The sequence below is a fragment of the Alosa pseudoharengus genome, unplaced genomic scaffold (genome assembly GCF_046254945.1).
Source record: "Alosa pseudoharengus isolate Yale_2024_CS ecotype anadromous, Long Island Sound unplaced genomic scaffold, YU_APseudo_1.1 YU_APseudo_1.1_scf_24, whole genome shotgun sequence".
NCBI classification, from domain to species: Eukaryota; Metazoa; Chordata; class Actinopteri; order Clupeiformes; family Clupeidae; genus Alosa; species Alosa pseudoharengus.
Genome location: NW_027468689.1, coordinates 23,049,454 through 23,060,772, shown reverse-complemented (window position 1 = coordinate 23,060,772; position 11,319 = coordinate 23,049,454). Strand labels below are relative to the sequence as shown.

Here is an 11,319-nt window from a genome sequence, read left to right as displayed (position 1 = left end):
TGTGTGTGTGTGTGTATGTGTGTGTGTGTGTGTGTGTGCCGAGAGGAGGGTCTGCTCTGGAGGCCTGGTGAAAGGTCTTGCCATTTCTGTCCTGACAGGCGGACTTCAGTAAGGAAGTGAAAAAGGTTCAGCCCGCCGGCACAGCCTGCCGCCAAAATGTCAGCCGTCTACTGCCCCGATCCCTTGAGGGACTGGCCCACCTGACCGCAGGTGACTCTGGCCCACAGATCTAGCCACACCAGTCCCAGCTTTGTACCAAATATGGACCATGTTCAGCCCAGACTCAAACACACACACACACACACACACTTATACGCACACACACACACACACTTATACGCGCACACTCACACACACACACACACACACACACACTTTCTCTCTAACACACACACACACACACACAGACACACACACACGCACACACTGCGCCAAGACCCAGTGTGTATCAGGGCTCCCCATGGTCTCTCCTCACATAAAGTAATTTTTTTTCTGCGGGCTCCTTGGCTTTGGCTCCTTCAGCTCTGTGGTGCTTTGCACCTCTCAGAACGCTCATGGGGAGAAGGCGTCCAGCACAGGGCCCATCAAAACATGACCTTAGGGTCGGGTCATCGCTCCACCAGGGGACCCCTCTACAGAAAAAACACCATCACACCCGCGACGTGAGTGTGTGTGTTGGTGTATATGTGTGTGTGTGTGTGGGGGGGGGGGGGGTGTATGTTTGTGAGAGTGTGTGAGTGTGTGTGATGTGTGTTTGTGTGTGTGTGTGTTCTGGTAGTGATGACCTACTCAACGCGAGGGGTCGCGTTTGATGACATGTCTCCTGCGATCACATTAGCCAGAGTGGAATGCCTTGGAGATGATCAGACACACAGACGCTGTCGGCGGTGGGTTTGTTGTCTGCGGCCGTCAGCTCAAACTCTCTCTGGACCCTGTGTGTACTGTAAGTGTGTGTGCATGTGAGTGTGTGTGTGTGTGTGTGTGCGTGTGCGTTTATATATATGTATATGCATGTGAGTATGTGCGTGTTGCAGAACTGCTCTAAGGAGTGTCTCTCCCTTGAATTGCTAGGCTAAGCTAGGCTCACCCTGGATTTGTATGTTTGTTTTCTGATGAGCTATTGCATTATGCATGGTGTGACCCGGACCCCCCTCCCTCTCCCCCTCCACACACACACACACACACACACACACACCCCAGATGAGCATCCTTCCAGTGCCCTGGCATCCCGTCTGAGCGGCAGGTCCTCGTGGTCGCCCTTGGCGATGGCGATGCGCTCCAGTGCCTTTTCCCGTGGGGACGGTGGGCTCTGTGTGATGTCAGCGGTCGCCGCTCAGCTGCCTCCAGCAACGGTCTCCGGAGATTTCTATGGAGGTCGCCTCTTCATGATCTCTATTCAATCTCCTGCAAACCCAACAGCAAACACACACACACACACACACACACACACACACACACACATAGGCTCACAAAAAAACAGTACCCTACAGCTGTCTATACATCAAACGTAGTCTGTTTGTTTAATTACCTCATCAGAAAAACAGTCCACACACACAACAGTTATAATTAACACAATAATATGTTACATAGACACACACACAGACAAAGAGAAAGTAAGAAAATTAATGTTTGCAATGCCTCCGTGGTGCAATAAATGTGATTAAAGCAATGCTGAGAGGCCTGTGAGTGTTGAGTGTGTGTGTGTGTTTGTGTGTGTGTGTGTGTGTGTGTGTGTGTGTGTGTGTGTGTGTGTGTGTGCATTTGTTTTATGTATGTACAGTGATACCAGTAACGTGTTACTTAGTAACGAGTTACTCTAATCTGACCACTTTTTTCGGTAACGAGTAATCTAACTCGTTACTATTTCCAAACCAGTAATCAGATTAAAGTTACTTATCCAAGTCACTGTGCGTTACTATTTTTGTAATTTTCCTCTTTCGTCCATGCAGCGACACAAACGTAAACAACAATGGAGGGAGGAGAGAGTTGCGAGTTTTCTAGTTGGAAATACAGCCATTATTTTGAGTTTGTGTCAGCTAGACATGACAACATTAACGTATGTTGTACACTCAACTGTGATGGCGACAAAGTGCTGTCTAGAAGTTCCGGGAGTCTCCCGCATATTGATAGCGGCTCCCTGACGCCCGCAAATGAGATGTAATCTCCCCTAGAGCGAGCGAGCAAGTGCGCGTACGCGAGACCCAAACTTCACGACGGAGAGGGGGAGAGAAGGGTGGTGCTTGTGTGCCTGAAACCCATCCAAGATAGCCTAGAAACCTAGACGCACCCTAGCGGCAGCAAATGTAATTTGCAGCCAGGGTAGTCTAGCAACTCTCCGTTGGCTTGCAAGCTGGAAAAATGAAACTTCTATCAGGCCAATCACATCATGTATAGAGTCGGCGGCGGTTCCTGCTACTTGTAAACAAAGAAGATGCTGCTGCTGGCGAACAGCGGTCTTAGTCAGTTAAGCTTTTTTTAGATTGGCAAAAGTTTGATCAACTAGCCAACTAGCTCCGCTGGTGGGAAAATGCGTGGGACTATGACTTGTAGCGCTATCCTATTGCGTGCAGAGGAAATTTGAAAGACAACCGGTTATCCCGCCCCTTGGATTGAGCAGTGCCAATAGTAAGTTCCCAGACCCTACATCTTGATGTGGGTCTGGCTCGTCAGGCAAGACAGAGAGCATCTCTGGATAGTAGAGGATAGTATTTTGAAAATACTAAAAGATTTGTACTATATTTAATTGAGACATAGTAAGATTAATCTGACAATGTAAAGCACTATACAGATTGTACATGAAAAATTTATAATATTACTATGCTACATAGCAATATGGTGCATACAATTGATTTAGAATGTTGGGGGGAGATTCCAGTCTGGTAGGGAGAAGGCACATTCTAGTACCTAAATTAACGCGAACACCCCGGTGAGTCCTAGGCTTTGGTTATATCTAGACTACTCTCCTGTAGCCCAGTTAGTGGTTGTGGCATTTCTCTGCGTGTAGAGATTCCTCCTTTCCTCCTGTAGAGATTCCTCCTTTCGTTATGGAGACTGAATTTTGCTTCCTTTATTTTCTTTAAAATAACAGTATATGACTCAGTAGCAAGGCTCACCTCATTTCCCATTTGGATTCTTCTTTTTTCTCCGTCCCTGCTCTGTTCTTGTTTCTGGATTCTGGGGTTCAGCCTTCTAAAACTGCTAGCTGGAAGGTGGCTCCTTCTAACCCACAACTCAAAGCAGGCTTAAGAGTGTGAAACTGCACGTCAAAAGCATCAAATAACACTCGCCATTTTGTAAGGTCAGGCTTTTTTGACAGATGACGTGGTTCTGTTGGCTTGTTGAAAGCGAAATACAACGTGATAGTAACACGATAATTACGTCCTGCTCAACACGTTTTTTAACAAGGAAACGTGTTACACAACACGTCCCAATAGATTAATTGTGACAGTGACACGTTCAGACGTGAGACTGGGTTGGTTCAAATGTACAAGATTCACAATGAATTTTAGTACTGACGTACTCTGTTAGAAGTGGTTTGTTTTTGTGTGACGGTTTACTGGCTTTCAATGTTCTTATCAGGGATGAAGTGGTAAAAAAAGAGGTGGGTAAACTATGAATTCTGTGATCATGGTAAGGTGTCCCTTTGTTAGCGCTTTTTTTCGATTAGCACATGCATCAACTAGCTCTCGGATGGCCATGATTAGTCACTTTTTCCATTGGTGAGTCATTCTCTGATAAGCCCTCGGTCTTTTTCACAAAACCCAAAAGGTTGATTCAGCCTGGTAGTTGGTGGGCAGTTGTAGCTTACAAGAGCCCTGGAACTGGGACAATTGGTTCCAGAACCCTATTGCAAGAGTTGTGGAACCAACCGAAATCATGTCCTGGTTTAACATATTGCCATGTCTAAAACACTTCAGGAAAAATGTAACAATTGCATTAGTGTAAATTCATTACTTCTATAGATTAAAAGCGGACAGTTTCTCTCTCTCCAACTCTCTCATAACCTGGAGACTACCCTTCAGTATTGTGTGGCTAGTTAAAATACAAATAAAATGTTTTCAATTGTTTTCACTGTAGTCCCTGAACCTTCACAAAGCTGAGGGTGACATCCATGTTGGCTTCAGTAAGCTCTTTGCTAAACTAAATCAAGAGGGCGCCCCCTACGCCCTTAGTCTGGCCAATCGCCTGTACGGAGATCAGTCCTACCAGTTTGTTGAGGTAAGACTAGTTTGATCGTCCCATGTAGATCTCACTTGATATCGTCCGAGTTCATCATCATCAGAGTTCCCCCCCTCCCCCCACTGTTCAGAAATACCTTGCTGACACAAAGACACACTACCTTGCTGAGCTGGAGGCTTTTGACTTCTGTAAACATGCAGAGGCAGCTCGAGTGTAAATCAACAAATGGGTAGAGGAAAAGACTCAGGGTCATCATGAGTTCAGGGCAAAAAAAAGCAGACATGTTCAAAATATTATAAATCAGTTCAAACTATTTAGTATCAGTGTAAAGATCTGTTATTCAGCCAGTAAGCATGACCTCAGTCGTTTCTCATTTAATTTCTCAGTAATCTCTTCATGTCTTTCATCAGTCTCACATTGACTGATTTATTTTGATTGTAGACAAAATCAAGGACCTCTTGGCCCCAGGGATTTTGTGTGCGGACACCAGGCTGGTGCTGGTTAATGCAATCTACTTTAAAGGCAACTGGGACCGGCAGTTCAACAGCGCTCATACAAAAGAAGTGCAGTTTAAGCTCAATCTAGATATAGATAAGTTCATATTGCATCACACACACACACACACACACACACATATACATATACATACACTAGATATAAGGTTAAGAACAAAATTATTTATACCCCTGGCACATATTGATTCAATGTTGATTTTCTCTTGACCAATATGTTTGTTCTGACTGAAAATGACACTTCCACATGCCTAAAGGTTGTACAACCTATCATGACAGTCTAAAGTGCATTGTCACTAGTCAAAAGTGACAATGCACTTTGGGAGTGTTTTCGTTATCAAACGTTGAGCGCATGGCGCAACAAGGTGTTCCTAGGTTTCTTAATCATGGGTGTGTTTGGGGTGTAACATCATTTAAACCAATGAGAATGACATCTTGTCATTCCCTTTAACGTCAAAGAATGTATCGGTATTTTGACAGTCAACGGCGCATTTGAAGGAGTCTGCTTGCGAGACCGTATGGAACAGTCATTCCACTAAACTATGCTTTACTAAAACTTAGCATAGCCTTTACTCATTTGCACTTTTATTTGAACTCATTGGCAAAGTGAAACTAACTTCACCATGTCAGTCAACGACAAGACAGTTATACGCAATAAGTTACTTTCACTATTGACTGACATTGGGTTACCATCGAAAACATAGGCTGGAAAAAGCAACACTTACCCTAATATTTTTCAAATGACTGAATAAAACAACGTTTATCCTGCAGAGAAGTTGCTTGTATCTTGTGGTAGTGCGTCTTCAGCTGTGCTCTCGCCTAATCACTTTTACCAATTTGCAAATGCATTGTGAGATGTATTTCGTAATATCTTTATTCTATTTATGTTTCCCATTGTAGCCTAATCGTGTAATTATGACCGCCGCGCAGCGAAGCGGCTGTCATATAGGTTTAGCATGGATGAATAGCATGGAACCATCGTTTTTCGTTTTGATCTGTAGCCCCCCCGCTGGACTGGACCCCCCGAAAGGAGGGTAGGGCAGACACAGTTTTCTGTGAATATCTTGAGAACCGTAGGGCCAATTTTTTCCGTATGTTTGCCTCCAGGGTAACCTGACCCTAGCCAGATGAATTGCGCTCCGCCTAGCTCCACTCATCCATCTGGAACCGATCCATTGAAGTGTTGCTTGCATATGATTGAATAAGCCACTTGTCCGTCATCTATTGACGTGCTACTTCAACCACTCACATCGAAGCCAACCCGTGACGCTAATAACAGTCTCACAGTCGCTTCTACGCTATGTCACATCTATGAAACTCCCGCCCTGCGTCCTGATTGGCTGAACCATAAAGTCGGTTGCAGAAATCACTCTCAATGGAAGAGGTCCCAGATGAATGTGAGTGAAGCTAGGCGGAGCTAAGCGGAACGAAATTCATCTGGCTAATGTCAGGTTACCTCCAGGGGTCATCTTAACCCATTCCATGTGCACACATGTGCATAAACAGATACACACGCACACACATACATTCACAGTAATCATACGTATGACACATACTCACACAGTAGACATATGTACGCATGCATGCACATGCACAAACACTGGCACATACGCAGGCACACACACAAGCACGCACACACACACATACACACACACACACACACACACACACACACACCCACACACATAAACATAAACATGTACACGCACACATGCACACAAGAATTTCTCAGAATTATGAACAGGCAAGATGGGGTTGGGGTTGTATAAAATGAATTTTACATGTGAAATCTATGAACTAATCATGTTTTGGTACTTGTTGTCTAGCAGATACCAGTGAGAATTGAGTGTGGATAATGCAATTTAGTGAGACAGTTAGAATCATATAGGCCTTTCAGCGTGATTTATTTTTGTGGAAAAAATGTGCTGGACTGGGCGGCGGTCATATTTTGTACCGCTCTGCGGTACATCTAGTTTCTAATGTTTTGCATGGATGTGCGCTGGTGCATTTTCATGGATAGAAGGATGGTGCGTTGTGCATCCGCCAATTGACAATGCGCTCTTAAAATAACATATAAACCACTCGCCATAGACTTCTGACCAGGTTTCTCTTGGTCAGTGGCGTAATGCGTTTTAGGTGGGGACAATAGCGTTTTTTAGACAATACGCTAGGCCACTCCCTAGGTTGTTAATTACCACACCCCTGGGCACATTGTTTAAAAACTAGACGTGCAAAATAAGAAACTTTGCGCCAGGTGGAAAACAAGTTTTACGTCATGCGTCAGGTTGCAAAATAGGGGCCATTGTGGTAGAAACATGGAATCAAAAAGAAGCATTTTTATATTTTTTACAATTTTTATGAAAAATGCAGTGTCCAAAATTATGCATACCCTTTTTAAATAATCAATGGAAACATCTTTATTGCCATCACAGCTCTCTTATACTTACCAAGTCTCTCCATGTCTCCACGATGATTCTAGATCGCACCTTTTTAGGAGCAATCCAGACCTTGAATATTTCTGGAAAACAATGGCAAGTTGAATTCTGCACATATTTCAACAGTATTTCACCATATGAGGAATGGCCTGGAAATGGCCTGTCTGCAGTCTAGACCTGTCAAATTAGGTGCATCATGGAATGAAAAACATGAGTAAGAATACACCTTACTGTTAAGCAACTGAGATCCTATATCGGGCAGGAACATTTCATACTCAAATCTCGATCAACTGGTCTCCTCCAGTTCGTAAATGATCCTAAACGTTCCTCATGTTCCTAAACAGAATTTTGTCAAATTGAAGAGGTGAAGCAGCACAGTGGTAAACATACCCCTGTCCCAACTTTTTCTGAAACATGTTGCTGGCATCAAATTCCAAGTGAACATATATTTTCCATGAAATAGTCAAAATTATGATATGTTGTCTATATCCTTTATGCTGCTAAATATGGGTTTACGAGACTTCTAACATCCCATCTTTGTGTGTGTGTGTGTGTGTGTGTGTGTGTGTGTTTGTGTGTGTGTGTGTAAATATTATTGGTTGACATGAGAATGTGTATCACATCCATGTCTCTGTTTACAGAATGAAAGCAAGCCTGTTCAAATGATGCAGCAGAAGGCCAAGTTCCCCTTCACCTACATCCCCTACGCCAACTGCCAGATTCTAGAGATGCCCTACGTGAGCAAATATCTGAGCATGCTCATTATGCTGCCTAATGAAATGGAGGACAACACCACTGGACTAGAGAAGGTAAAACGGGCAACCTGGCAGTGCAGAGGGAGCAGTTTATAATATCTCTTTATTAGACATGTAGAGGTAGAAAACCCAACCATCTCTCTATCTCGCTCTCTTTCTTTCTCTCTCAATCTCTATCTTTCTCTTTCTCTGTTTCCCCTCTCTCTCTCAGCTGTAGCAGATGCTCACTTATGAGAACTTTACAGAGTGGACCAAACCAGACATGATGGACACTGTTGAGGTGCAGGTGGGTCTCCCCAAGTTCAAGCTGGAGGAGAAATACGACCTCAAGGAGATCCTGGTGGGCATGGGCATGACGGGACGCCTTCGACGAGAGCAAGTGCGACTTCTCCGGCACGTCGCCCTGCAACGACCTTGTTCTGTCCAAGGTCGTGCACAAGTCCTTTGTGGAGATGAATGAGGAGGGCACGGAGGCGGCGGCCGCCACGGGTGGTGGCATGATGATAGCCTGCCTTTCGCCCCCAAAGAGGTTCATGGCGGACCACCCCTTCCTCTTCGTCATCCGACACAACCCCACCCAAAGCGTCTTCTTCTACGGCCGCTACAGCTCCCCTTAAAACCTAATATGGAACAGTGTGCCTTCCACGGCACACCTACCCCCTACCCCCAACATTCTAAATCAATTGCATGCTCCATTTGAAAGCTTGGACTCTTGGGAGTCCATACATGACAACATTTTTCATGTACAATCTGTATAGTGCTTTACATTGTTAGAATAACCTAAATATGTCTCAATTAAATTTAGTCAAAAATGGCCTCCTCCCCCTCCTCCGCCTTTTGTGCTTCCCTACTTTCTAGCTGCAGTGTATATCCGTTAGCATTAAGTAGATGCAGCAAATTGGGTCTTGAAATATTCTCAGGAATCCCTAGAAATGTAATATGCATGTTGTTTTATCCAATATTAGTTGTACAGATGTGTAGTTCCATTTATACACATCCATTAAACCAACAAAGAAAATGCAAAAATAGAGACTTTTGTGTAATTATTTCATATGTTGTGTAGTCATTCTATATCAGACCCCTGACATACAATCCAAATAGTCTACAAGAAACTTCAGAGTGTTACCTTTCATTTGAGACCAGGATTATGCTTCTACACCAAGAGGTTGCCACACAGTAATGCTGGAGTTTCCATAGGGCATTTTACAAAACATTTACAAAGCATTCTAGCCTCTGTAGCTCTGTGCCAGTACTTCACACAGCTATTCGGATTGATAGGAAACTACAGGGTCTCGGCTTTCTAAAGAGGTCAAGCATTTGGTGGTAGGCCAAACTAGGTGGGAACAGTGCCCTCTGGAGTAGGAACTGCAATTTTGGGGGGAAAAGCCTAAATGAAGTTAAGCAGACAATCTCCAACCCTCGGCCAGACATTGGGTATATTCTTCAGAGCCTTGTCTAGTGTGTACTGCTGGCAAATGCATATGTTTATGGTTGTAATTATGACTGTTTATGATTAGGCATATGTTTTGTGACGTCTGTGTGTGCTTGTGTGTGCACGTGTGTTTGTGTGTGAGAGAGAGATAGAGCATGTCCACAATGGTGTGTGTGTGTGTGTGTGTGTGTGTGTGTGTGTGTGTGTTTGTGTGTGTGTGTGTACATCTGTGTGGCATCCAGTGATATTTCCTGTGACGCCTGCTGGCAGCCTCATTTCTGAGTGCTTGTGAACACACAGTGGAGGTGTCATGTGCCCCCCCTCCCATTCTGATGCCCTTGTGGCCGCCTTCAGTACCCACCCTCCACCCCCTATCCCCCAGCTGGAAGGAGGAGATTATGGAGTGGAGGGCTGGAACAGGGAGAAGCAGGAGAGGTGTGTGTGTCTGTGTGTGTCTGTGTGTGTGTGTGTCTGTGTGTGTCTGTGTGTCTGTGTGTGTGTGTGTGTGAGAGAGAGAGAGCTATGTGTGAGTGAGCTCACCTGCATCACAGCTATGTATAGCTGCAGGGAACCACACAGTGATACATTATTTTCACTCTTTTTGTACGTCTCTCTCCCTCCCTTCCTCTCTCTCTTTCTCTCTGTGTTTAAGTCTCCCTGTCACACACACACACACACACACACACACACCTGCAGATTAATTTGATGCAGCTGCACACATGAAATCACAGAGTTTAAAAACCCGAAAGGAAAACAAACAGCATAAACGGCAATTATTAAACCGCACTAATCTATCTCCAGTAATCTGGTTGAAAACAGCTCGGTCCCTTTGTGTTCCACGGCTGAGTGACTGCGGAGATGACCCTGAAGTGGGCGAGTGTGTATCGCATTAGGGTAAACCTGGCAACGTTGAGGCGGCATCAGCCCTGACACCTGTGTTCACTGACAGGTAAGCATAAAGGATGATGATGAGCTCACCGCATTCAGAGAGGAGAGCACTTTCAACGCACACACACACACACACACACACACACACACACACACACACACACACACACACACACACACACACACACACAGAGGCGGACATCCCGGTTCCAGAAAGTAAAAGCCCTGCCATATATTCTTTCTACCTGCGCACTTAACATAGGTGATATCACTAATTATCTGATCTACCTGGCTGCTAATTAGGATGAGCTAGTTTACTACATGGTTGGATCAAATACTTGGCAGGACTTTTACTTTCTGAACCCGGGATGTCTGCCTCTCCACACACACATATACACACAAACAACACACACAGATAGGTAGGATTGTTCTTGGACACACAGACCCACACACACACACACACACACACACATTAACACCTCCATAGACACACACAAACAAACAAACACAAACAAGCCATCATCCTTCAATGTGTTTGTTGTTCTAATGGGCCTGAGATAGTAAAGCTTCCAAGAGCTCCCCTGTTCAGTGTGCAGTTGCCACTGGAGACAACCTAAAGGAATCCATTTAATTTCCCGCCAGCTCGTAATTAAACTGCAAGCTTCCATAAATTGGCGTGTCGTTAGTGATTCTCCTGCCAAACAGATTGAAATATTCATATTTCCTGCCATTCTGTGTGTGCGACCCCCTTCTGATTCCAGCTTAATGGTATGACGGGGACAGACACACACACATACACTCTCTCTCTCTCTCTCACTCTCTCTCTCTCTCTCTCTCTCTCTCTCTCTCTCTCTCTCACACACACACACACACACTCACACACATAGACTACACACTCACACACACACATGTGCAAAATGGACACACAGATGCAAACATGTCCACAGAAAGGTGCTCATACACACCCTGGCAAAATGGACACACACATACACATACAAGTACAAAGAGAAACATATACACACACACACACACACACAAACACACACACACACACACACACACACACACACACACACACACACACACACACACACACACACACACACACACACACACAC

The 11,319-nt window shown here is 44.7% G+C and overlaps 1 pseudogene; it reads left to right on the top strand.

The window, feature by feature from the left end:
- The first annotated feature begins 3,612 nt into the window (after window positions 1–3,612).
- On the top strand, window positions 3,613–8,498 carry LOC143141819 (leukocyte elastase inhibitor-like; annotated as a pseudogene).
- Window positions 8,499–11,319: the final 2,821 nt, after the last annotated feature.